This window comes from Trichechus manatus, unplaced genomic scaffold (genome assembly GCF_000243295.1).
Source record: "Trichechus manatus latirostris isolate Lorelei unplaced genomic scaffold, TriManLat1.0 scaffold00144, whole genome shotgun sequence".
Classification (NCBI taxonomy): domain Eukaryota; kingdom Metazoa; phylum Chordata; class Mammalia; order Sirenia; family Trichechidae; genus Trichechus; species Trichechus manatus.
The window spans coordinates 3,451,138-3,479,134 of NW_004444080.1; the positions used below are offsets into that span (position 1 = coordinate 3,451,138).

General features: G+C 35.3%; 1 pseudogene; it reads left to right on the top strand.

Moving 5' to 3' along the window:
• The first annotated feature begins 5,444 nt into the window (after positions 1 to 5,444).
• LOC101349987 (NADH dehydrogenase [ubiquinone] 1 alpha subcomplex subunit 5 pseudogene) lies at positions 5,445 to 27,997 on the top strand (annotated as a pseudogene).

Genomic DNA, 27,997 nt, shown 5'->3' on the forward strand with positions numbered 1-27,997 from the left:
TTAGGTAGCTGGATCTAACCAACTACCACAGCAGAAAAACCCATCAGCTGAAACTGAAGGAGAAAGAGATAGGAGGAAAGAAAGGAAAGCTCTCTGCCTTAGAATTCTACCAAGAGAAAACAGATCAAAGGAGCTACATCTCTTGTCCTTCAAGAAAAGAAAATGATCACTCCTAGAACAACTCCGAGATCAGCAAAACTGCTGGAAGACACACAGGAAGCAGGGCTGCCTCAGTTTCAAAGTGCGGAGCCATGACCTCCTAAGTTTCAAACCTCCTAAGTCCCTGAAGTGGGGACTCCAAGGTCTTAAGTGTTGGAGCCACAGGTTCCTGGGCTTCAAGGGGTGGGGCCATAGCCTCCTAGTTTTCAAAAGATGGGATCATAGCCTCCTAGGTTTCAAAGAATCAGATCTTCACTAACTGGGTTCTGCAGTGTGGGGCTGCTGTGCCCAAAGGCCAAGAGGATACGTCTGCCATCCAAAGCTGAGGGGCAAGGGTGCCATGTCCAAGGTGTAGGAGAATGGAGCCTTCCAGGTCCGAGGGGATGGGGTCATTATTCAGATGGACTAGGAGATTGGGTCCACTCAAAGCCGAGCGAGCAGAGTTGCTGTCCCAGTGGACCTGGAAGGGTGGAGCCAAATCCCAGGGTAGAGGGATTTCCACCCAGAATCTAGAGGGTGTGACCAGCACTTAGAGTCTGGAGGGCAGGACCATTGCCCAGATAGTCTCAGAGAATGGAAAAGTATTTTCAAGCCTTGAGAGTTAATGTAGTTTATTCTGCTGAGTTTTGGACTTGCTTGCTACCTGTTATCCCTTTTTCCTTCTAATTTCTCCTGTTTGTAATGGAAATGTCTACCTCTTGCCTGTTCTACCATTGTACTTTGGAAGCAGATAACTTGTATTCTGGATTTCACAGACTTACAGATGAAGAAGAATTTTGCCCCAGTGTGGAATATGCCTAAAGTCTCACTCATATTTGATTTAGATGATTCAGAGGATGACTTTGGACTTGGAGTAGATTTAAGACTTTTGGGACAATGTGAAGAGGTGAATGTATTTTCCATGTGGGAAGACCATAAATTTTTTTGGGTGATGAGTAGAATGTTATGGAATGAATTGTGTCCCCTAAAAATGTGTGTTGTAAATCCTAACCCCTATACCTGTGGTTATAATCCCATTTGGGAATGGATTTTATTTGTTATGTTAATGAGGCAGTATTTGTGTAGGGTGGGTCTTGAGTAAGTCTGTTTTGAGATATAAAAAGAGCAGATTAGGCATAGTGAGGAAAACAAAGGTGGGGGAAGATAGATACCACAAAACATAAAGATCACCAAGCAGCCAAGGAATAAAAGCTGAAGAACCAAGGGCCTTCCCCCAGAGCAAACAAAGAAAGAAAGCCTTCCAGTCTCCTAAACAGTGAGAAAATAAATTTCTGTTTGTTAAAGTCACCCAATTGTCATATTTGAAATGTGGCTAATTCAGCTAAGGAACTAAATTTTTAATTGTATTTAATTTTAATAGACACATGTAGCTAGTGCCTGTCATATTGGGCAGCACAGATCTATATGATTTCATCTTAAACTAACGTAATTTTCAGTTAGCAACTGATTACTTACCATTTTTTTCCCAAATAACATGCCCATCCATTTAACGGGTAGCCTAACAAGCGTACGGAAATAGCAAGGGTAGGGCGCAGTTGTAAGGTTGGCAAAAAAGTACAGTACATACATTATTTGCATAAAAATACGGTAAGCATAATTTAAAATTCTCTATATGGTGATGGAAAATCTGTCAGTGGTTACTGGTAATGGCTGCACAACACAATTGATGTAATTGGTCTTAATAAATTATACATGCAAAAAATGTTGAATTGGATAATATTGTACTATTTATACTTCTATAACAATAAAAAAATTGAAAAGAAATTTTGTTTATCAAATAGTGACTTTAAAGTCATTTCTTCATTATTCATCAAGTCTTCTCTAACGATGTTATACAATCTTTAGGAAGATGACAAACAGCCTTACTATGATGATATCTGATTACATTGAGTTACACAATAATGGGAAAGCAGATGCTAATAAAATAATCTCTGAATAAATAATCATAAATCCATTGTTATGAAAGATCAGAAAATAGTCCAGAGTAAAGAAGAGAGTGGAGAATGACACTATATAATTCTAGAGAGGTAAGTAAACCAAGGCCAAGTTAAGGAATTTTTATCCTAAGTCTTTAAGAATAATGGATAGTTAAGGACAAGCTTTAACTGTCTATATGATTGATTTATAATTAGTCTTAGATGAGAAAAAAGATGGATATGAGATAACTTAATAGTGTGGGAAGGAGATGCTGGTGCTTTAGATTAAGATGAGGTGGTAGACTTGGAAAGACTCAAAGATAATTTGAGAGACAAATCAAGCAGGTTGGAAATGGAGATGATAAAGGAGAATAATCATCAAGTAACTTCTAAATTTCTGGCTTCCACAACTGGATCAATGGTAACATTCACTGGTATAGGAAACTGTAGACCAAATCCATGATGAGCATTGGAAACCCATGAATTCATTTTTGGACATTAAATTTGAAGTATTATTTTGAGACTGCTTTAAGGTTATGTCAAGTAGCTGCTGACAATGTGGGCTTTTTGAGCCAGAGAACATCTCTAAATAGTTAATTAAACATAGTTTTAGACATTTGAATTAATTTATTTATAATTGACTGATATTGATAATTTTTGAGACCTCATCGGTTTAGAGGATACAAAGATGGCTTAAAACAATCCCATCTCTCTAAAAGCTCACAATCTTTTCAGAGAGACAACATATATACGTAAAATATGCAAGTATTTACTTATCCATACTATAAGTGTCATTATAAACGTATAAACCCAATGCCATAAGGACATCTAGAAGGCAGTAAATCATTCTGTTGAGTGTTTGAGTCTAAGGATGAGAAATGTGTAACAGAAATTACAAAAATTTGTCTTGAAAGAATATTGAGCAATGTCATTCTTAGTTGAGTGAACAGCACGAGTAAATGCTCAGAGACATTAAACTTTATAGTACAATTGAGCACCAGCAAATGGACCTCTGTGGGAGGAATACTGTCCTAGGAGTGATGCTTTCCTGCATCTCTAATCGCTGGGAAGAGGAACTTTTGAGAGGACTATGCATCAATTCTTCTCTTTCCACTAATCTTGAATTTTGTAATTCAACAAATTCCTCACCATAACAAAATTAGGTTGATAAATTACTAAAGTCAATTATGTGTAACCATGCTCTTTTCATGCCGGTGCTTATGTCTTTGCAAATTTTCTGTGGTTTTAGTCAGTCTGATTGCATCCAATGGAAAATGTCCGCCTCGTGCTTTGGGATGATTGTTATCGAAGTGCGTGATTTCTAGTAGGGACTCCCTGTGCTCCTGATAATAAAGAACATGTAGGTGTGCATTCAAAGGATGGCTCCAGAACTAATTACTGCCTGATAAGAACAAGGTGATTTTATAGCTGTAGTGCCAGACCTGGAGATTATCTCTGAGTAACTACTCTGTATGTAGTAAGCAAAGCCTTTTATTTGGTATTATGATTGCTAAAAAGTGAAAGATGTTTGAAGCACAATTAGATTGAACGCACGTGAAATTTACTCCATCAGTGTCAGAGACAATGAAGATCAGAAAGCAAGTAGATTAAGAAACACCACAGGGGCAGTATGAAAGCTACACAGCAAACTCTGAATACAAATGAAAAGCATCTTCAACCTCACAGTTGGCCACACAGAGGAATTTATAGATAAAAATAAAAAAATCCAATCCAAAGTTCTGTTAAAGCATGGCCTAAAAATCTAGTTGCTGCTAATGATTTATTGATGAAATAATAATATGAATGATTAGCTATTGCCCCAATGAATGTCTACAGAATTTAGGTAGCAGTTAAGTTACATCTATTTCCTCTTTCTTCCTTTAAATTTAAGAAAATTACAAAGACTGCGTGTTACTTAAATGAGGTCTCTCTGGGAACAGGCTGAATAATTAGGAAGTGAAAGGGTAACATTGCAGGTTCTTAAAAGGTTAGAGACTGTTAAAATTGACAAATCACCAGTTCCGAGCATCATACATCAAGGAATGATAAGGCAGAGTGGAAATTAGAGAAACTTTAGCCAATGCATTCTTCCTGAGTGTGTTTAATTCAGCAACTATCCCAGGGGATAGGCAGGATAGTAACATAATGCTTGCATCTAACTGACAGCCAGAGCAAAGTGGGAATACACAGCAGGAAGGGATGAAGCAAGGATGGGATTGAACAGTGATTTATGTGGCTAAATGAATGAACTTTAGAGGCACAATTGCATTCAGGCAGATGGCATTGATGGGTGAATGGTTTAGATGATCTACTCTGCCTCCAATTCCTGAGCCTGCAGTAACCAACCCAATTTCCTTGAGACACTGAAATGTTCAAAAGTATGATGGAAAAAGAAACTATATGCTTTGCTGTATACTAAAAAATTGAATTGTGAATTCAATTAATTATATCCTGTTAATTATATCCACTGCATTTTTTAGCTTGGATTTTTGTTTTTACTAAATTTCAAATTTAAAAATCATTGCGATTTTAGAATTATTATAAACCCCACCACTATTTATGTCGCCCATCATAACATATTAGATTTTTCACTAAAGTCATTTCAGTGGTTTTTTACAACACTGTGAAGTGGTAGGCATGAAAGATGTTATTGGTCTCATTTAATTCAGTGTAAATAGGCTCAGAGAGTTCAAATGATTTTTCCAATTCATACAGTTTATAAGAGTTAAAGTCAAGATTATTCCACTAATTTAGGGTTATTTCTATAATATGACAGTGTAGATTTTGGGGCCAGCATAGCATGAAGATTAGATACATTTTCGGTTTCCTTCAGGACACATGGGCTTATTATCATTGCAGTTTTAGAATGTGATCTCCTTTGCTGTCTCCAAGCAGGCAATGCAGACGACATTTGAAGAAAACATAGAAAAAAAGGTTATAACTAAAATATGTGAGCACCAGAATGGATTCTTGAGCAAAAAAAAAAAAAGTGACTTTTTTTTTTCCTTGACTAGAACATGCGTAGTCTTTTAATTAACTTTAGAATACATTTTTAGATAAGATAGTTTAACTTTCCTGCCAGTAAGATGGTCCCAGGAGGTGCACTGAACCCCCTAAAAACTGAATCTGTCTGAAGCTACAATGCATGCATGTGTAAAATATATACTGCTTTCCTCTTCAGAAACACTCCAAAAAAAAAAAAAAAGTCTATTTACTGTTAACCATATGCCAGATGTTAGAAATGAACTAGATGAACTAGATAGGCAACCCTCCCCAAATCACATACTTCTAAAATCCCAATACATTCTTTCCTCCCTCCCCTTTTTTTTTCTGTTTATTTTTTAAAATTCTGTCAAATTTGGAAGCATAATGGCGGGAAAGGGCTGGCACCACTGGGGTGCATTGCTCATCACAGATAATAACAATAATGATGGCTATAATTCCTCAAGCACTTCTACGCGCCAAGCACTAACCTATGCTTATGAAATAGTCGCAGTAACCCTATGTTATCATCTTTTCTGTGCATCATCAATGCAGAAACTTAGGCCTAGAGAGATTAACTGATTTATCCAGAGTTGGAGTTTGAAGCAAGATCTGTCTTTATCATATTGTAATAAAAGAATAGACATTTAAAAACTATGAACAGCAAGATGGAAAAGTGGATCAATCTTGGGTGAGGCTAAATGGCTGCTGATTCAAGACCTCACAACATGGCATTAATCTCTGTTAATTTCTTTGAGTTCAGAATATTGTCTTTTGTCTTATAAATTTAGAAACTCAATCTTGTTAATGCTAAGACTTGACTAAGGTTTGGATTGCTGATATATGTTAACCAAACTCACAAGAGATTGTCATATATAATAAAAATGCAAATTTGTAGTTTTCCCATGAGAAAGATGACGAATGGATTGGATATATGCATTAGACTGACCAGTAATTATCAGAAGTTGTTTTAAGCAAATGGAATTAAGGTCAAAAAACTTAGTCATGTAAGGCAAATGACACCAGTGTCTGATATCCTTAAGTCTCTCTACAGAGGTTAACAAGTACGTGTGTTTCTGTTATAACACGATACTTACATTCTGGAAAAACTCGGTATTCTACAAAATCATGCACTAAAAGTAGCAGAGTTTATGGGGAGAATGGGGTTGGGACAAACCATCCAAAACCTACAGGAGTTGTATACCCAGAGAATTCACAAAGCCAATAACTGGTACCTTTGAATGTTTACTTGGACAACTCAGGATGGTAGCTCACAATACCTGGAAGCTGTTCCATGAGATATTAAAATGTCAAAAACAACTGAGTGAAAAGGTTGACTTGTGAGCCCTGGGGTAATACAGATGGAAGCAGAAGTCAGAGCCATTGTGGCTGCTGTTTAGATGGACACAGGAGTAAGTGCAACCTGCCATGAACTCAGAGCAAGGCTGGGGTCCTTCTTACTGGGGAGGGTGATATGGGTACAGGGGCTCATTATCATTTTACTCCCATGTTTTCAGTTCCATTTGCCTAGAGTAATCACCTATAAACCAACACAGCATTTCTGTTATATTAACATTACTCTTATATTTATCAGACTTGTATGAGCTACTTGGAGTTACAGAAGATGTACTGTAGGAGAACAGACTTCCTGTGCTGGCTTGATAGAGCACTCTTTATCTTGGGTAGTCCTTGGATGGGCATTGCCAAATTGTCTCAGTGATTCTCCTTTTATATGTATATATAACTGCCCAACTCTCCTTTTTGATCGACATATTCTTAACCTATTTGATATCTTCAGTCAGGGTATCTAATCTTTACCCTATATGGTTGGAAATAATTACAGTTGACTAGAACACTAAAGGCTTGATAGTCCATCTGAGGAAACCCCACCACAGTACTGATGTTAACCAGTCTTTTTCCAAACTTTATCGGTATGTGGCGATCATTGATGCCTAACATGGCCCATTCTTTCATCTACTTATAAAAACCACACATGTTCATAATATTTCTAACATGTTGAGTATTTGGAGAAGGCATAATATGTTTAAATGAGTCAAGTTTGAGAATAAATTGAAAAGGAAGGAATTTCTGATTCTTATTATTAGGATACTATGCCAAGATTTATTTGGACAATATTTGTAGAATTTTCAGCGGCTCAAGAGATATATTTTTGGGTATGGAAATTTACCTTAGGAAGGCTCATCAATAGTACCAGCAAAGAAGGGTGGCGGGAGTAATGCAAATTCTCTGAAGTATATTTTTACAAGGCTAATAACTTTTATAAACTCCTCAAGCAGGTAATAGTACATTCCTTATAAAGAAGCTAAAAGAGAAACTAATTTTTAATTAGATGCAATTTTACATCTAATTTGTAAATGGAGGAATTTAAGTTCAGTAAACAAAATTATCCAAGTCTTTTAAGTTACAGTAACAAAGACAAATATTGCATTTAATAATCTATTAAATTTTGCATTTTATGCTCGATTGCTAGAACCTATTGTATACCATGTGTCAAGTCTTCTTGGTTAATCAAAAGGAACAAAGCTGTAAGAAATCTTTGTTCTTACTATTAGCCAACATTTTTATTGAAAAAGAAACCCTTTTAAAATCTCAGTCTAGTAAATAAAATGGAATTGAAGAGAGAAGAAAACACCTACAGAAATCCTATCAAAATGACACTAATCCCTGACAGACTACTAAAGGACAATGTAATAAAAAGTCATTAATATTGTTGTTATGATTTATAATCTTGTAATGTTTCACAATAGAAGAGATAGAGATTTACTGCAGATAGTGACGAGAGACCATGTGTTAGTAAAAAGCAAATTCTCATAACAGGCTGCAAGGTAAAGTAACAGATATATTTTCGTCACTAAGAGACACAAGTTATAAAGTGATCCTGGAAACTGGGTATAAAACTTTACATAAGAGGTGAGACTTTAGAGATACTGATACTATGTTTATCGAAAGAAAGAAAATTACATAGCAATGTGTACGTTGAGGAGTGTGGGAAGTTCTGGGGAGATCCCAGGAGGTCATCTATCTTTCTTTCCCCTCTCTTTAACTTCTTTTCTAACATCTACAACAGTCTCAATTTTGTCTGTTAACACTCCTGTCCAATTTTTTTTTCATTTTATTCTCCAAGATCATCAAAAAAAAATTTTTTTGAAACACAGTTTCTGCCTTCTATAAAAGGATCATCATGAGTCAGAATCAACTCAATGGCAATGGTTACTAGTCTTTATACAGTAGTGTAGAAGTATTTGCTGCACTTAAATAAAAAGTTTACTATTAGTCCCTTCTCACTGGTTGAGAAAGCATAACTTTTTTTATTGGAGGGAGGCGCTGGTCAGTGTCTACAAGGAAACAGGGGAGTGGTTAGAGCTATAGAGAATGCAAAGCTTGTTGAGATCCATGATTATAAAGTGCATAAATTCAATGCCATAAACATGTATGAAATTTTGACTGGATATTAAACTCCTCTTTATTCTGATCCAAAGTACCTAGGCCAAGAGAACAGCAAATGTCAAAATATGGGCGTGTGAGATAGAGCTTGTTGGGAAATCTCAAGTATTCCTGGAGTATATGGTAAAATGAGAAAGGCGACCCTGTAGGATGGCGTAGAATTGTCCACAGAGTTTCCAAGGCTGTAATCTTTACCAGAGCAGACTGCCACATCTTTCTCCTGTGGAGCAGCTGGTGGATTCCAGCGCAGGCTGAGCACTTAACCACGGCTCTACCAGAGCTCCTTATCATGAAGGGAAGAACCTAGAAATTTTGCTCTCCACTCTTTGAAATCTGATACTTTCCACAAGCAACGATTTAATTTTGCATGAAAGAAAATAAAATCCAATACAGAACACCAACATGCCAGAATACTGGAGAAATGTATTTTTATTTTAAACAAGTTGGTGGAAGTCAAGAAAGGAAAACCGAAACTGGGTACGATGAAAGGGAAAACTGATAAGGGGTCTAGCATTTTGCTGTATCCCCTTTCACACCTTTTGAGGGACGGTTGCCATTATATGAGGGGTGTATCCTGTCGTCTGGGGTAAAGTATAAAGAAGCATTTCTGGGACTGCAGATTAATCATACAAGAGACTCAAATGTATAGTCTGACTTCAAGTGGGAAGACCAAAACCTGTTTAAATTGTGATGAGGTTGAAAAGCTGAGAAAATTGAACAGAGAACAACTGTTTTAGCAGGAGAGCAGCAGTTGTCCAAAGGCCACTAAAGGACTTCAGAAAAATACAGAAGCAGTAATTGGCATTTCCTCTGTGCTCAGGAAACAGTGCCTTTGTTATTTGTGGCAAAAAGTATCTTTTAAATTCCCCCACTGAATGCACAGTAGTTTTATGTATATATATATATGTATATATATATATATATGTATAAATATATATATATATGTATGTAAATATATATATATATATATGCCCAGGCTAATAAGAGCTATCCCTGTGGGGCAGAAAAGGATCAAAAAAAGGTAAAGGTCATAGAATTCAAATGTAGGCTGCTGAACAGGGCAAAGATTTTGAAGGAAGGCAAAGAAAAAAAAGTGGTATTTCTGGAGAATTAGCTATTAAATCATGCACATTTATTATAGCCAGACTTGGCAGTACAAGTGCTGGTAAAAAGCATGTCAGAAGTTTCAGTATAAAACTCCCATTAGAAATCGTTATTGTGTAAAATTAGCTATCCAGATCTTTGAGCATCCCACACCATCTGGCAGACATGTCCAAGCCCAGATGTCCTATGTCTTTATGCAGAGTGTAGTCACTGGATATCAAACCAAGAATATAAATGTCTCATTCTGGGGAAAACCTGAGATATTATTCATGGCTTCAATTTACTCTACTTTATCACGAGTTCAAATAACACAACACAGCTATTAATAGTGCCCACTTCAGTATAACCAACATTTCCATATAATTTCTGCTTAAAGGTATGTATTTTCAATCGGCCCCTAATCTAATCTTAACCCTTCTCCTCTTACAGTGTGTTGAGGGGTTGGGGTGCAGTCTTTGGCTTCTGGTTGAGTTTGGCCAATGGTAGGATATCAGAAGGCAGGAAGAAAGGGAAGTCAGTATATTTACTCCCTGGACTTTCTGCTTTTACCAAAATTCCTAGTTTATCTTGGGTGAACCACTTCCATAGCTGTGAGTCTCTTCAGTTCACGTAACTGCTAACTGCCCTTCTCTCTTTAGGCTTGGGGTAGTATTAGTTCTCTTCCTCTGTTAGTTCCCTTGTTCTTTCCCTTAATCTGCTCATACTTTTGTAAATAATCCCTTCATTAAAGTGTCCTTGTTTGAATTTTCTCTTTCCTTCCAAGACTGATAGATAGGTATCCATTTACTACAAGGTAAGAGGTTTAGCTTGTGGGAAAAATGTTTTTCTGTGGTGTGTGGATCTTCATAGAGAAAAGACAAAAGATGGCAGCAAACCAATTAGAGCAAGGAAACAGAGAGTCAGCCATGACATTCTATTTTACACTTAGCAAAGCATTCTGAGGTTTTGGCTTGGTGTTCTCACGTTTCCAGTGAATGCACTGATATGAGAGCTTAACTTTGAAAGTTGAACTTCTGAGCTTTGAGGGCTCCATGTATACTTCAAATACATCTTCTCTTTCATTGTTAACTTAGTTTAAATTTAATGTATTTCTTATTTTTGATAATTGGATGAAATTCGCATATGAAAATAAGCAAAATGTAAGCACCCAAAGAAGAAATATTTTGAAAGTTTACTCGGGAAATTAGGGCAAATCTGGTTATTTCATTAACATTTTATTTCTCTACCTCTCTGGCTATTCCTTCTCTGTCATTTTTGCTTATTAATGTTTATCGATTGCCGTTCATATTCGTGCTCCTTGAGCCTGTGCACTGACCTTCACCTTTTCTTCCTCTCTACTACCTATTTTAGGATCTAATATGTACATATCCAAGATTTCAATGGCCATGTACATTCAAATCACTCATTAATTTTCATTTCTTTTTTATATCTCTGGGTTCTAGTCCAACTATCTACTGGTATCTACTTCTTAAATTTCTTCCCTATTTAAAAGCCTTTAACAGTTTCTGGGAGCTGGACAATCAATAAGGAAGACCAAAGAAGAACTGATGCCTTTGAATTATGGTGTTGGCGAAGAATATTGAATATACCAGGATTGCCAGAAGAACGAGCAAATCTGTCTTGGAAGAAGTACAGCCAGAGTGCCCCTTAGAAGCTAGGATGGCAAGATTTTGTCTCACATACTTGGACATATTGTCAGGAGGGACCAATCCCTGGAGAAAGACATCATGCTTAGTAGAGAGTCACCAAAAGAGAGCAATACCCTTAACGAGATGGATTGACACAGTGAATGCAACAGTGGGCTGAAGCACAGCAACAATTGTGAGGATGGTGCAGGACTAGGCAGTGTTTCGTTCTGTTGTACATAGGGTCACTATGAGTTGGAATCAACTCAATGGCATCAAACAACAACAGTTTCTCATTTCACTCACACAAATACTCAAATATCATGACCTCTGTAGCTGAACATGATTTGGCCCCTCATTCCTGTGTTAGAGAACAGTCTAAGTTTCTGTACCAAAAAGACAAAAGAAAAAAACTAAACAAACCAAAACACAAAAAAAATAGTGGCTTAAATAAGATAGAAGTTTCTTTTCTCTTATGTAACAGCCAAAAGGACAGTTGTCAAGGACTGTCAATAGAAGGTTCTGTTAGCCACTACCTACAGCTTCCCTCTTTGGATCCATGGTTCTGTCTTCTCATTTGCATGCTATCCAATGGAAAAGAGGAAATGACAAGAGGACAGGAGAAACGCACACTATCTGTTCCTGGAAATGAGAGAACTTCTCAGCAGAGAAAGAAGGTATCTTGGGAATGGTGTTATAGCAGTTATACTAATGGAGGAACAGACTTTCCTCTTCATTCTTAGACTGTACTTCTCCATCCTAATATGTCCTGAAAAACCCAACCAATCTAAGCCTAACGTTTTTCCTTTATAGGAGGTTGGTTGCGTGTTGTATAGTGGTCATCCTTCACAACACACTTCCTTTTAGCTTCCAGTATCTGCAATCTTCCTCTTCCCTTACACTGTAGATCTTTTTCATTAGAGATTAGTTGCTTGTTGCTTTTTGATCGAGCATATCAAGAGGGCTCTTAGTCTCTTCTTTTGCATGTTTCAAATTTCAGCTTTCAACCAGCCAATTAGTTTATTTTGTTCACTTGACAGTAGTTCTGCGATGCCTTGATTTCAACAAGGCAGCAAAGGCAACAAAACAAGTGACCCGCTATCCTGCCTCAACACAGTGAGCTTCATACTGGAAAGGCTGATATATAACTTTGTGCAATTTCATGTATTTTAAAAATTTCCTATTCCTATGACTTCATAGCTCCTCTATCTACATTATACATTTGGCACCAGCTTAAATGGTCTTATGACATCCCTTTCACATGACTTTACTCGTACATAGGAAAATGCCACATTATAAAGAACTATGTTTTTAGAGATTTCCAAGTTTGTTGTTTGGAACTCAGAAAACATAACTCTCATAGAAATGTTTCAAAGGGAGCTGAGGTTTTCCTACTAATCCACAGAATCTTACTTAAACAGTAACATGGTTAATGCATTGAACTAACATCAATTTTGTATCTTGGGAGCAAGGTGTCTTTCAGTAAAAGAAACTTAATGGGATGAAAGAGGACATCCTCTCTTATTGTCTGGAAAAAACAATTGGCTTTAAAACTCTCTTAAATCTTCAAAACTCCCACCTCCACGTATGTCCCACCAATATTCCATGTAGTCCTGCTGTGTTAAGACCGCCTGTATGGAAAAGGCGAAGGTAAAACTAACTCCTACCCCACTACTAAGTTCTCACATTTCCCAGATTAGCTATTCCTCCTCTTGTATCAAACTGGTCCAATCTCTCAATGACTTCAGTGTGATAGGAAGAATGTTACGTGATCAAATAAATTCCTGTAGTGTGTGAACAAAAAGCAATAGCTCTTAAACATTCTTGGAGATAATTGCAGTTTTTAGAGGATAATGACTTATCAAGGATTTGTTGAATAGTAGAATTTTAGGAAGGATGGCAGGGAAGTAAAGCAAATCCAGGAAGCATAGAGACCAAGAACTGAAACTTGAAGTACGGATAGGAGTTTTAAAGGCAGAATAACATGGGGAGGTGTCCTGGTGAGAGGCAATGAGGCCCTGATCCAGCAGTGACAAGGAAATTGGAGCGGAAAGGACAGATTTAAATCATATTAATGGTGCAGAGATGACAGGGATAGGTGATTGCCTGAATGTGAGATTAGGGTGAAGAAGGGATTTAGGATAACTCTGGCATTAGGTTTTAGAATGGTCCTAGGTTTTTCTTTTCGGCTCTTTTTGCAAACTGTAAAATGACTATTTGTGCAGGAAATGGTTATGAAGACTTCTCAGTGCTAGAGCTACATATCCAAGTCATAGTCATTTTTTTTTCCTTTTTGATAAAATAATTTCCTTGTTGCAAATTAGAGAATAGCCCCACTTGTTGACAGACCTTTGCTACCAGACTGTGTTCTTAATGATTTACAAAGATGCAGAAATGCCAAAATGAAGTTCAGAAAACTTTTTGGTTGAAGTGAAACAAAACTTCCTCTTCATCAATTTAAATGCTTATTCAATTGAAAGAAGAAATTATCTAATTGGAGTGTTCTAGCGTGGTTTTCAATACCAAGATTGTTTTTGAGGCCCCATCAGACCAGCCTTTATTGTGTCCTGAAAATATACAAGATGTTACTACAGTTCAGGAACTAGAGCTGACAGTAACTATCAATTTGGTCAGCTCATTGGTTGTTTATATAGTTTTAAGCAAGTAATTAGGAGTATGGGGAATATTCATTCTAAAGACAAAAAAAGGAAGATCTTTCGTCAAGGTTAATGTGCTGATGGATGGACAAACTAATTTTGCTTTGATTTAAGAATTTTAGAATATATATTATGTACATATTTTTCTTTTACTTTTTACCAAATTTGATTTTAAATTTTTGAAGTCAACTTACTTGTTCATAGTTGAGTAAATTATTTTTTAAATTAGATTTTTCAGTCCTTGCAGATCTATTACAGTGTGGCATAACTTGCATTTTTTTTTTAAGTTCATTGTTTAATCCGTTTCAAGTACCTGACATTTAATTTTACTACAGCTTTCTTGGAGAAAGTAATTGCGATGTGACACCTACTGCTTCTTGGGCAGATCAAGTATTTTTGTCCCATTAGAGGACAGCCCTGTGTTATATCCAGAATGTTATTAAAAACCTCAGTTTATGTTGAGAATTGTGCCTTTGTGAATACCAAATATCTTTATGATAATGCTGTAGGCTCTGCTATGCTTTATTCATGTCAGTAGTAAAAACCTGAAAATTCATGCATTGATCATGACTTTAAAAACACTGGTCTTTTTCTACTTGATCAATACTATTTTCCAGTGAATTATCTTGTCTGGCTGAAATGTCTATTATCTTTTGTTGGCTAATTTTTGAGATTAGACTAAGATACTGGTCCAAAACACGTTTCAGAAATAATTGAGTCCAACCCCTTCAAATTTCTGATGAGTACATTGAGGTACAGAGAACTCAGCAACTGTAACTGACTTAGTCTAGGTTGTGGACCCAGGGCTAGAATGTAAGTGCTCTGACTCCCAGGTGGTGTCCTTTATATTAAAGATCCACACTGTAAAATCCAGGCTTTCTTTATTTACTCTTGGAAAGGCTACATTCTGTTTCATAAACTTCTCTTCTAAAATCCCATCTCAGTGCTGAAAAGCTTAGATCCCTCTCTCTTGGAGAGCAAGCTGCTTGGTTTATTGAACTTATACTACATGTACCACATAAAGCTGGTTTGCAAATCTATCAGTCTTAATTCCTTCAACTAGCATTTATTGAGTGGTTTCTGTGTGGTTCCCCGGGGAAAGTTGCAAAAATAAAGAAGATTGAATTACTGGTCTTGAGTTCATGAGGAACTCTAACACATACACAAATGACTCTAAAAGATTAGGCTCTTTAAATGCTACAGGGGAAATAAAAATGCAGTGTTATGGGACCATGGAAGAGAGTTATTTCTTCCTGTCGGAGGAAGGACTAGCTGAGTGACATCACAAAGGATCAGTAGACTTTGAGGGTTAAAGAGTAGAAAGATAGGTCTAAAAAAAAACAGTATAAAGCAAAGGAATAGAGACACAGAAAGGTAGAGATGTTTTGGGAATAGTTCATTCTTTGGTAGGGTTACAGCAAAAAATGTCAAGGGAGACTAGAAAGAGAGCTAAGGTTACAGTGTAAAGGGTCTAACATGTAATGTTTTATTCTGAAGAAAATTTGACATTATTAAAGATTTTCATAAGAGGAACAGGTGGAAAATAAATGTGCTTTGCTTTCATGTTTTCCCAGGGCTTTTGAGATCATACAGCCTATACTATCCACCATTACAAAAGACGACTACCATACAAAGCTTTTGGTTCACTTGCTGAATTTCTTTCTGCTCATCTTCAAGACCCAGATTATGTTGCATGTATATGATGTTTTTCTCGACCTCCCAATAGTCAGCCCTTCTCATTCTCATAACTTCTATACCACTAACAAATAATTTAGTGCCTGGAACGTGACATGTTTTCATAAAATATTTTTCAAAAGTAGTAATTATTGCTCAGATATTTTCACCTACTGCTGGATATATGTTTTATACTTCATTGCCTGTTACTATCATGTTATTCATTAACAGTGTGTGGAATAAATTAGTGCATGAATGCATGATTTAATAAGTAGATAAATGGATCCTCCAGGAATTTGAGTATTTCCACACAAAGAAAATTGTTTAAAATCAATCTGCTTATAGCTCTTTGTTTTTATTACCCATAACCAGACTGTAAATATTTTGGTATCACTTCTTAGTTCTATAATTTCATAGTCACTGAGGTCCTCAAGGGTTTAGACATCTCAGTTTTTGGGTATTGCAATAGTGGTTCTCCTTTCATACCTTTATCTATGCCACTGTAGGGATGTCACAAAGTTTATTTTATCCAGGTGATAAGGATCTATCCTGTCTTGTCAGTTCCTTATTCTGCTTCTGTTTTTATTTGTTTGTTTTTTTAATTTAAGATATTGCTTTAATCTAATCCTGCCAGGACCTCTTTAGGCTAAATGGCTTTTAGTTTTAAAAAGGAATTTAAGTTAATTATCTGTGCATTGATGCTTTTGCCTGTATGTAAACACAAACAACATATTGTGGACATTTAAAATAAATAAATGAAAACCTTTAAAAAGTGTTTTCAGTTTTTGAAATATACTATTTTTTCTGTAGGTAGAACAATCCAAAAGATATCTGAAATAGTTTGCCTTGTTTCCTAAGGGGACAGATTTCTGGTGGCTTTCTGACTTACAGCCAATCTTTTCTACCAAAATAGCAATGTTTCTTGAGGATAAAAATAGTCCCATTCTAGACAGCAAAATGTCATTTGGCACTACAAATGACCAATGCCACAAAAAATGTAAACCACTATTATTAATGTTTGAAACACAACAAGTAGTACAATTGTTTCTTAAGAGACTGCTATTTCCATACAGAAAGATATTATCAGAAAGAGATACCAAAAAGTAAGAGGAAACCAGCAAGTGTAATTCATTATACTGAGAGTGCTATCTCCAGGGAAGAATATTCAGTCAACATGGAGGGCAGTGTAACATATATAAAGAGAGTTAAAAAGAACATGAAAAGAAACAAAAAATACATAGAAAGAGCATAAAAGAAGAAAAATGTAGGACAGAAAGTACAAGAGGAAAGAAAAGAAAGCTTCTAAGGATTTACCACAAGAGTAACAAAAGCATAGTTGTAGTTCAGTCGTCATTATTAAATTCCAACAGGGCATTTTAAATTCTTTGAAAAAGAATAAGGAGAGGACAAAAAAAAAAAAAAAAAAATCAGATTACGACACAAAGTCCTCCAAAACAACACTAGGACACAATACAGGCAATATACAATCAGTGATTTATGTTGGTTTTGCTTTTTTATTAGCCTTTTAAAATAAATTTACCTAATATATAGATAATTTCAAATTACTTCATTTGTGTTAAAATCCTACATGACGAACTCTGATCTGCTGTTATCTGCAGGAGAATTACATGGATCCAGGTGGATTGTAGAGACCATCTGGTCACTGGACAAACGCCCAGAATTAGACAAACTTGCTCAGTTCTAGTTGCACTCACACCTTTTCCACCTCGTAGGAAGCATAAATGGAGAGGTGTTACATAACTTCTAACCTAAATAGAGACAACACACCAGCAAAAATATTAATATCATTAATCGAACTAGCTATTAGGCTGTAATTGGTGTCAGTGTCCTTAGGTTTCTCTGTCTTTTTGTGCCAGAAAATATTATCTCATATACTTCCCACAACAATCCTATGAGATAGGTTTCCTTTTATCCTGAAATTATACATAAATAAACTAAGGCTTATAGAAGTTAAATAATGTCTCAATGTCACACAGCAAGCAAGTAGAATGTCTTGGTCAAACTCAACAACTCAGCGACAATGGGTTTTGATACTATCCTCAAATTAAAAAAAAAAAAAAAAAAGGAAGGCTTTGCCATATGCTGGAACCCAGAAAGATACCTTTCCTATTCTTCCCATCTTTACTGAGGATCTCAAAATTCTTTACACATTCATTCACAGATTTACTTGGCCTGATAGTGATGTATACTTTAGTAGGAGCCAATATATTGGGGGTAGGGGAATCTATTGCAGCATACATCTCTAACTGGTGGAAAATCTGGTTTGATATAGTGTTATGTTTAAACAACATTCCATGCTGTCAAAAACACTTCCAATAAAATTGAGTAACAGTAAACTAGGAGTTTTACTCGCTGAAAATCTCAATGGCAGTTATACAAACAATATGTATTAAAAATTCTAGTGGGGTAGAATTAGCATCCTTTATTAAAATGGAATATTTTAAAATGATTTGTAATTCAGTAACATTCACTTTGGAGTTTCAACCAACCTTTTCCTCGTTTTCAACATTTTCACTATAACAGTTGGGAAAAGCTCTCTGATGATCTGGTAACTGATAGTATGCTACTCTGAGCATCTTTAATTAATTTTTGGGATCTTTGAGATATTGCACTTCAACTGAAATTTAGATCTGTTTGTATTCTCTTTTCTTTAAGCACTTACTGTGATTCTGGAGAAATATAAAATGGAGCGTGAGTATAAAGAAAGCATAGAGAATTGGAGAATTGGAACAAATTAAAATCACAGCATCTGGGAGACCTGAACTGAACATGTGCTCAACAAAGATTTGTTGAATTGAAATATATCTCAGAATTGGAAGAGAACTTAGGGGTCATTCACTAGTCCAATTCTGCTTTATGCAAAAGTATATTCTATACCATTAACTGATGTTCAAGAGTTTACAGACAATCTACAAGTGATTAAAGATAAAACTTTTAGATTTGCTTCCTTCTACTGGTTATTTGTCAACCCAAATGGCAAATCATCAGTTGTTATCTTTTTTTTTTTTTTTTTTTTAATAATTATGACCTTGGTTTATCCCCACAGAGATAGCTTTTTCTGTTTTGAAGAGCCTTTGTTGATTTCTTACTTCTTGTTTGGTCCCCTAAATATAAACACTTTAACACCACTGTTTCAAAAGATAATCAAAAAACGGCTTTATGAAGATGGGGCTGGGAGCAGGTAGAGAGTTTATGGATGGAAAATATGTCTTTATTTTGTCCTTTTCTCAAAACATACTGGGAATCTTGTAAAATTGGGTAAGATGAACTGAATAAGCAACACCAGGTTATAGATTTTAGTTAAAGTACATCAGTTAAGAAGTAGAATATACAATACTAGCATTATTTTTTTAAACACTAATTTACTAGAAAATAAGTTATCATTTAGCACTTACTAAATGTTAAGCAGTGGACTCAATGTTTCAAGCTGTGCATAATCCCATAAGGTAGATATTGTTTTTTCCATTATATTACTGAGAAATGAGAGACTTAGGGAGAAGTAACATGATTAAAACAAGAAAAGTTATTTATAGTCATTTCCCCTCATTTGTACCATATAGCAATTGTGAACCAAGGTTGATTATAAAGCTGTGTTAAAAGAAGAAAGACAGAAAGGAAGCAAGGAAAGTAAAATTAATAAATACATAAATATATATTTAAGAAAGTGCAAACAGAATCTTCAGGTAAATCTAAATCACATGAGAAAATAATTATCAATCACATATGTTCATTTAATTGATAAAGTAATTTGAAACATAAGTTCTAAAGATCTGTATTAGGTAAGAGCTTGAATAAAATTTATAGGATTAACTTGAATTATTATGTGATTTGTAAATAATGAGGTTGCATTTAAAATATTTGATAATTCATGCTGTTCACTTATTTTTTCTAGAATGAATGTAACTAATTTTGATTGCTGATATTTTACTCTCTAATAGTTACCAAATTAAGCTCTTGTATTTTCACACAGAAACACACATATGCACACATACACAGGCACATGCTTTAATTTTGCCATTTCCAAATTTTTAGTTCAACATCAATGTTACATTACACACTTTTTAAATTATATTATTACGTCATCCCATAGCCAAGGGATATGAGAAAAATGTCACATAGATGTTTTGTTGCTTTGTTTTCTTGCTTTAGTCACATAAAGCTAAAGTCAACATTTTCCTTCTTGTATGCTTGTTGGGTAATTAGAAAGACATTGTATAATAGATTGAGAGCCATATGTGAGGTTCGTCTCCCTAAGCATATGCTAGAACAGAAATAAGTTGCTAAATATAGCAAAATACAAATTCATTTCCATTAATATAGTACATTAAAATCAGATTTTATTTTTGATCTGAGGATTTATGGAAGAAAAAAAAGTGAATCAATTTTCCTGTATGTGTTTGGTGGGACTGAAACAATGCATTCTCCTACACTTGGAACAATTGCTATGTTGGAGCTAACAGTCTCTGTATCAGTCAGCAGCACAACTTCTTTATGTTGTCTGAAAAATTTTCCAAAGGAATTTTCAAGGTTTTGACCGAGTATGCCTAAAATATACAGTCTCACCTGCTATAGTCCCTGCTCTTCTTTCCTGATTAGTTCGTATCCACTTCCAAGAGTTAATGGTTGAGTTTTCTGTTGAGTGTGATGTGACTATCTACATTGGATATCCTCCAACTAGTTCATGGCTTTGTAGGCTTTCCATATCAGGAGAGAATTTGGCTGGCTACAGCTTTTCAACGTTAGTGGGAAAAAAAAACAACAACTAGTTCCTGGGGAGGGCCTCTGGTGGCACAGTGATTAAGAACTCTGATAACCAAAAAGTTCAGCAGTTTGAATCCACCAGCTACTCCCTGGAAACCCTATGGGGCAGTTCTACGCTGTCCTATAGGGTTGCTACGAGTAGAAATCAACTCAATGGCAGCGGCTTGGTAAGATTCATTACCGATTTAATGCAAACTGCAATATGAGAGAAACTCACAATCAATCTTTGGTGACATTCCCTTGTACCTAATCACTTCCCTGAAAATTTCCTTTACCATTTTACTTTTAGTGAAATCTGGTACTCCCCTGAGGACGCAGCTTCCACTAAAACACTTTCAAGCAGAGGCGGTTGCCCTTGCCACACTCCTCTATCACTGAGCTTGGCAGTGGAAAAGCTGTCCTTCTTGCTCCCAGTTGCCATTCTTTTTTCTTCTCAACAAACAGCTCATCTTCTCTCTCAGCTGATGACCATGCTTTCTATTTTACAGAGAAAGATGGAAACAATTACAACAGAGCTTCCATGTGCTCCCATTCCCCTATCTACATTGGCACCATGATTTGTACCCATATGCTCTGTTTTTCTACCTGTTTCCATAGCAGAATTCTGCCTTCCTATTTAAAATTAATCTCTCATAGATTATTCCAGTCAGCATTATAACATGGTGTTATTCCTTCCACTTTATGCATCAATGAAAACAGACACCTCTTTTACCTAATAGAAATCTTTTTCAACTCATTGTTTCAAATTACTTTATCAATTAAATGAACATATGTGATTGACGATTATTTTCTCAAGTGATTTAGATTCACCTGAGAATTCTGTTTGCACTTTCTTAATATATATATATTTTTTTTCCTTGCTTCCTTTCTGTCTTTTTTCTTTTAACACAACTTTGTCATTAACCTCTGTTCACAATTTCTGTATGGTACAAATAAGGGGAAATTGCCATAAATAACTTTTTCTTGTTGTAATCATGTTACTTCTCCCTAAGTCTCACACTTGTTAGTAATATAATGGGAAAAACAATATCACTTTATGGGATTATGTGCATCTTGAAACATTGTGTCTACTGCTTAGCATTTAGTAAGTGCTAAATAAATAGCAACTTACTTTCTAGTAAACTAGTGTTTAAAAAACACATAAACTTAAGTTACTTCTTAACTAACATATTTTAAATAAAATTTGTAACCTGGCATTATTTGTCTGACTTACATTTTGTTTTTATACATTCATGTCTACCATGTAGGCCAATGTATGAGTTTCCTATTGCTGCCCTAACAAATCTCCACAAATTTGGTAGCTTAAAAAAACACAAACTTATTATCTTATAACTCTGAAGGGAAGATGTCCAAAACAAGTCTTATAAGGCTAAAATCGAAATATTGGCAAGGCTGCAGTCTTTCTGAAGTCTCAAGGGGAGAATCTGTTTTTGTGGCTTTCCAGCTTCTAGAGATAGTATGCACTCCTTGGCTTGCGGCCCCTTCCTCCATCTTCAAAGCACATCCCTCCAATCTCTGCTTCTGTTATCACACGGCATTTTTTTCTGACTCTGAGCTTCCTACCTCCTTCTTGCAAGTATTCTTGTGACTACATTAGACCCACTGGATAATCCAAGATCATCTTTGCATCTCAAGATCCTTAATTGAGTCACATCAGCAAATTTCTTTCAGCCACGTATGGCAGCATATTCACAGGTTCTGGGATTAGGATGTGGACATCTTTGGGAGGGCATTATTCTGGTCAATAGACTTTTTCTCCTTATATTTAACCACATAAAAATCATAAGCCATTAGTGAAAAATACCACTGAAAGTTATAACTCAATTTATAAAGAAACTTTCTAATAATTATTTCTGATTAAAATAAATCTGATCCCTTGAGTATCATCCTACTCCCCAACATAGAAACACTAGAAACAGTAGCTAAGCAACCATCAATCAGTTATGTTATGGAGGAGATTCCTGCTTTTCATGCAGATTTGAAGTTGATGGCCTCTATTATCTTACATCTTGAAGACTCTCTTTACTTTGAGTATCGTAAAATAAAGACATTAGAAGAACAGTATTGTTCACTCATTTATCTTTCCACTAAATCTTCAAAAGCTAATGAATGGGAAGAATAAAGAACAGATGCAAACACATGGTAATGCTTGGCATGTAAAATAAGCTTATATATTGTTCATTTATCTTCTATTTGACTACCCATATGCTACCAAATGGCTATAATTTTCTTGGTAACATTACATAACTATGATTTTCAGCAAAAAGTAAATGAAGCCTAGATTTTGTCATTTATTTTAGCAATTTGGGAGACTGTGAGCAGAAGGAAGGGCTGTAAAAGAGTAACGAACTACATTTCTGAGAATTAATGTACCCCAATTTAGAATGACCCATCAAAAAGAATATTTAGTTCAACATCCACATTTGTATATGAAAAATGGAAACAAAAAAAAATTCAGTGAGTTGCCCAATGCCATAAAACTAGTTAATTGCAGAGCTGAAATTAGGTTCCAGCTTTTCTATCTCCTAATTTAGTACTCTGTTAAAAAAATATGAACTTTCCAATTTCATAATTAGCGTGTGCTTTGCTCCTGTTGGTGTGATATCTCTCTTCCTTTGTTCTCATTTTATGAGTTAAAATAATATTCTTTGTAGTTTGCGTCTCTTAACAGAGGAAAGAATGCATTTTCCAGGAGAAATGATTATGCACATATGGACAAAATACAATCAAATTTCTATTGCCTCTCTCTGCAAACTTACAATGCAATTAAAGAAAGGAAACGAAGCTTAAGAATGTTTTCTTCTATTTCCTCTTACTAGGAGACACTAAAAAATCAGTTGAATTAAGGAGACTTTTTTTTTTTTTAAAGAAAATGTTAAAAGTTAGAAATAAGAGTAACCAGGTGTCAAATTTATGAATGTAATCGTTATGTAAGGAGCTCTGGTAACCCAGCGGTAAAGCGCTCGGTGTTAATTGAAAAGTTGACAGTTTGAATCCGCCAGGGCTGCGCGGGAGAAAACGTGTAGCGGTCTGCTTTCATCAAGATTACAGCCTTGGAAACCCTAAAGGGCAGTTTTATCCTGTCCTACAGAGTCGCTGCGAGTAGGAATCGACCTGATGCTAGCGGTTTGGTTTTTTGGTTTAATCATTATGTGTGTGCGTGTGTGTGGGGGGTGTGTGTGTGTGTGTGCGCGTGTGTGTGTGTGTGTGTGTGTGTGTGGGTACAAAAAAAAAAAAAAAAACCCACCACCATCAAGTCGATTTCGACTCAAACTCCAGCTGAAATGTTTAAAATATATTGGCAAACATATACATAATCTGTAATGGCTTCAAATCCTCCTTGATGTATAAACAAATACTTCCCTCAACTTTTTTTTCTTTTAACTATATTTGAATGTGCTCACCGCCATCATAACGTATAAATTCACTTAAAACTTCTTTCATCACTTCTTAAAGTCTTATTCCACTTTTCGGTTCAGGACACGTATTCAGACTTGGAGTTTTTTTCTTCCTTTGACAAACAGGAAAATGATGACGTTTGGCACGAATGAAGGACACCATAAGTAAATTATTGATTTGTTCCATTCAGTTGTTCCCTCACTCTCAAATATCTTCTGCCCAGTTTTGAGTTATTATATTCTAACGTGTACCTCTTGGCATAAGCTTCATAATTCTATACATTTCCTCCTGCTTATCCCTAGAGTACTTTCAGATATAACTAGAGTAATTATATTCCGTCTTTGTCTAGCACTCAACCCGGTGTAAAGAATAGAATATGTCTGTAGCGTTAAATAAATAACAAATATATTAAAAGGTCTTTAGTGGGTCTTGGTCAGATATTTTAGTTTGTTTTGCACTACAGTGATATGCCCTAAGATATAGTCACAATGTCACAGAAGACGGAAGTATAAAAATACTCACCATTGGTACTAATTCCAGATAAACAATTCCCTAAGCAGCCATAGATACAGATTATTCCCAGAAGTGGTGTAGCCTTTTGTAAGGCAATATTTCAGCGATGACATTTTGGTGCCAGAGAATCAGCATTTCCAATACTGATTATCAATCTGAAGAAATCTTGCCATCTGGAATTGGCCCCTCTAGTAAAGCTATTTAAATCATCATGGGACAATGCTTCTTAATCACCCTTAACTTAGTTGGAAAAATAAGAAGAGATGTCTATTCAATTTATGCTCTCCCTATGGGGTTATCTAGATAGTTGCTTATTTGTACTGTTTGAACAACTTTATTACTGACATTTCTTTTCAGAGCATTTTAACCTACAAAAGTAATTATGAAAATTTTGAATTTCTGATCATATTTGGAAGTTACAGTTCAGAGAACTCTAATGGCACTATATCTATTTGCTTGTAATCATTGTAAACTATTTTGTATAGTGGTAGTGTGCTCATTTATTAATGTAATACATATATGGAGCCAATATTGCTTTTCTTTCAATAGTTCTATTATGAAATATATATAAGAGAATAATTTCAACAGACTATTTCAGACCCTTAAAAAAAAAAAGTCCCCAAAACGAGATGGAGAAGTAGAGGTAATATACTGATTTATCAAATAAGGCTAAAACATTACATAAAATAAAGACAGTCAAAACAATAAGTTCATGTTACAAAATATTTAGAAGTACAGTACCATGCAAATAAATTGGACAGTGTGCATTTACTAAGGAATAAGAGAATATATTTTGCTACCAAGTATCATAAAATACAGAAAGTAATTCATAAAAGTATTTATTATAAGGTTGTAGCATCCCAGAGAGTTACAACTCAAAATATCACTAAGGTTGGGGGGTGAGGTGGAGTGGGAGGGGGGGAATTAATCAATAATTTAAAAAGACATTATCTTGCAACATTTTTCAAGATAAATAACCTGGTTCCTTCTTTATAGAAGTTCTTAGTTTATTGGGATTACTTCCTCCTTGGTTGTGAGGAGTGCCAGGGAAGGCTGTATGGAAGAAATGACGTTTGAGTTGCATCTTAAAATATAGGTAAGATTTGGACATATGGGGAAGAGGGTAAGAGCTTTCCAGGTAAAGGCAAAAACATGCACGCAACAGCATCTGTGATTTTCTCTCTGAGCTTATTTTTATTCTTCCGAAGACTTGGTATAAGATAGAGTAGGCGTAGCTCTGATGTGTACTTTGCAATACCTTGTTTTTAAAGTAAAAAGAAAAGACAAATGTTCTTAGAAAACCCTATTTTTTATTATTTCAACATGTTTTTGAGTAATTAGTAGTGTTCTTAAGACTACCTAGCACTATGGGTAGAGATGGTCTTATAGAGTTCCTGTATCTTGGATTCCACCCTGCCCCCGAAAACAGTTTACTACCTCTTGTAGCAAGTACCACAAATAAATTAAGTTTCATTATGATATGCTGTGCAGGTGTTTTTGAAATATATTTCTTAAATACTAGTTACTTATGAGGAGGATCTGTTCTAAGTACTATATTGTTATCATATATTGTTTAATCCATTGTATTAGCTGTATGGGTTGAATTGAGAGAATCAACTCATGTATTACTCAGGTGGACTTGCTTTTAGATGAGTAAATTCAGCAGAAATGTTACTACAGTGGCTAACTGGGGGCCAAGGCTTTGTAAAGGACTTGTAGAAGTTTCTATTGAAAAGAGCAGGAAAATCAAGATGAGTGACTGAGAGAGCAATCCAAGGCAAAAGAGTGGTGAAATAATATTCCTAATAGTGGTCATTTTTCCATGACCCTCTGCCCTGAACATTTTTAGATTGAGTAATCTAAGGAAAGCCCTTGCCTCACCTTCCTTCTTTGATATTATTCTTGAATAGTGGAAAGAATTTAAACTATTTTATCACTCACATACTTTGCAAAAACACAAGGAATCCATAATTTGCAGCCTGGTCAAAGAAGCAATTTTATTTTGTTATGAATTCTTTAATTATATCCATCCCCTCTGTAATCCCCTCCCCAGGATTAATTGGAAAGTTCTTTTTTGATGTGGTTTGCTCTGATCCTATGGAACCACTTATCATATCTTGTATTCTTTTCCTAAGAAACTTGTAAAAGGTGTCTTTTTGATTGCAGGTATTACGTAAATTTTTAAGGCGACAAGTTGAAATTGGAGTTTTGATCCAAATTATGGGATGGTTTTGAGAACCCATGCTGACAACTTTCACTTTTCCAAAAGCTGAGAAGGGGAAACAGTATGACTGAAGGAGAAAGAAAGGCTTCTTTTATCATTATCAGTCCCTACTACATGGTACACAATGGACTTTAGATTTGGGTATAGGTTGCTTGATGTAAATGCTATCTTTACATAGAATTTTATGACTTAAAATGCAGTTTCACGTATATTATGTAATGTTGTCAATAACTGCATGAGTTCCACTGCTATTATACCTATTCCATAGTTATGGAAACTGAGCTTGAGAGAGCTTAAGTGATTTATTAAAAAGTTGCTTAATAAGGACTTAAAACCAATTCTTGTGATTTCAAGTCTGGTTCCCTTTTTACACTGTCATTAGCTTGGGGATACAATTTTAAAAACTGATTTTAAATATTGTCATGATGATGTGAGCTTCATTTTTTTTTTTTTTTTTTAAAAAAGAAAACCCTTCAAGATCTTCAACTGATAAGTGGCATAAACTGAGTAGATAAATCATCAGTTCTAGATGGAGTAGTTTGATTTTTTCTTTCCTCCCATTAATCAGTTCATTAGAGATATTTTAAGTTCAACTATTGTGTGAAGATAATAATTCCAGAAAAGAAAGGTAACATTGGAAGAATTATCAAAAGCTATTTAAAACAGCTATAAAATGGTCTCAGTCTCTCTCTTTTTTCCATTTGAGTCATACCTTCAAACTTGTTTTTTGAAAGGTTAGGGAATAAACTCTGATTTTTTTTTAAAATATTGAAAAACTTAGTTTTTTTTTTTTTTTGCTTTTTCAAATCTCTTGGGTAAATCATATGTTTAAAATTTGTTCTTGAATTAATTGATTTTGCAAAAGAAGGCATCATCTTACACAGTATTTGTAATTAAAAGCAAATCATTTGTTTAAAAAAGAAAGTGCAAAAGAAGATGTTTTTGTCTTTTATAACTCTTATTAAAAGAAAATCTGGCAAGTTAAAAAGAGAGATAGAGAGAGCTTTGTGCCATCAGCTCTTTGGCACTGTCACAGCAGGGCTGCTGAAGACCACTGGCCTGGTGAGACTGGCTGGATGTAAGAGTCCACAGAGAGACTAAAAATACTGTACATGAAGATCCTTGATGTTCTTCAGCAAATGCCCAAAAATGCAGGATATAGAAAGTATACAGAAGAAATTACAAATAAGAAGCTGAGTAAGGTTAATGTGGAACCAGATGTTAAAAAATTAAAAGACCAACTTCAGACTGACTAAATTGAAGGAGTAATTTTTCAGGCTGAAAATGAACTAAGTCTGGCAAGAAAAATGATATAGTGGAAACCCTGGGAGGCTTTAGTGGAAGAACCTCCTGCCAGTCAGTGGAAATGGCCAATATAATCGTCATTAAATGACTTTGGTGTGTTATTAGGAAAATGATATAATTAAATGTTCTATTATTAAGAAAAAAAAAATAGACCACCATTTCAGAACCATACTTTAGAATTGAACTTAGGTT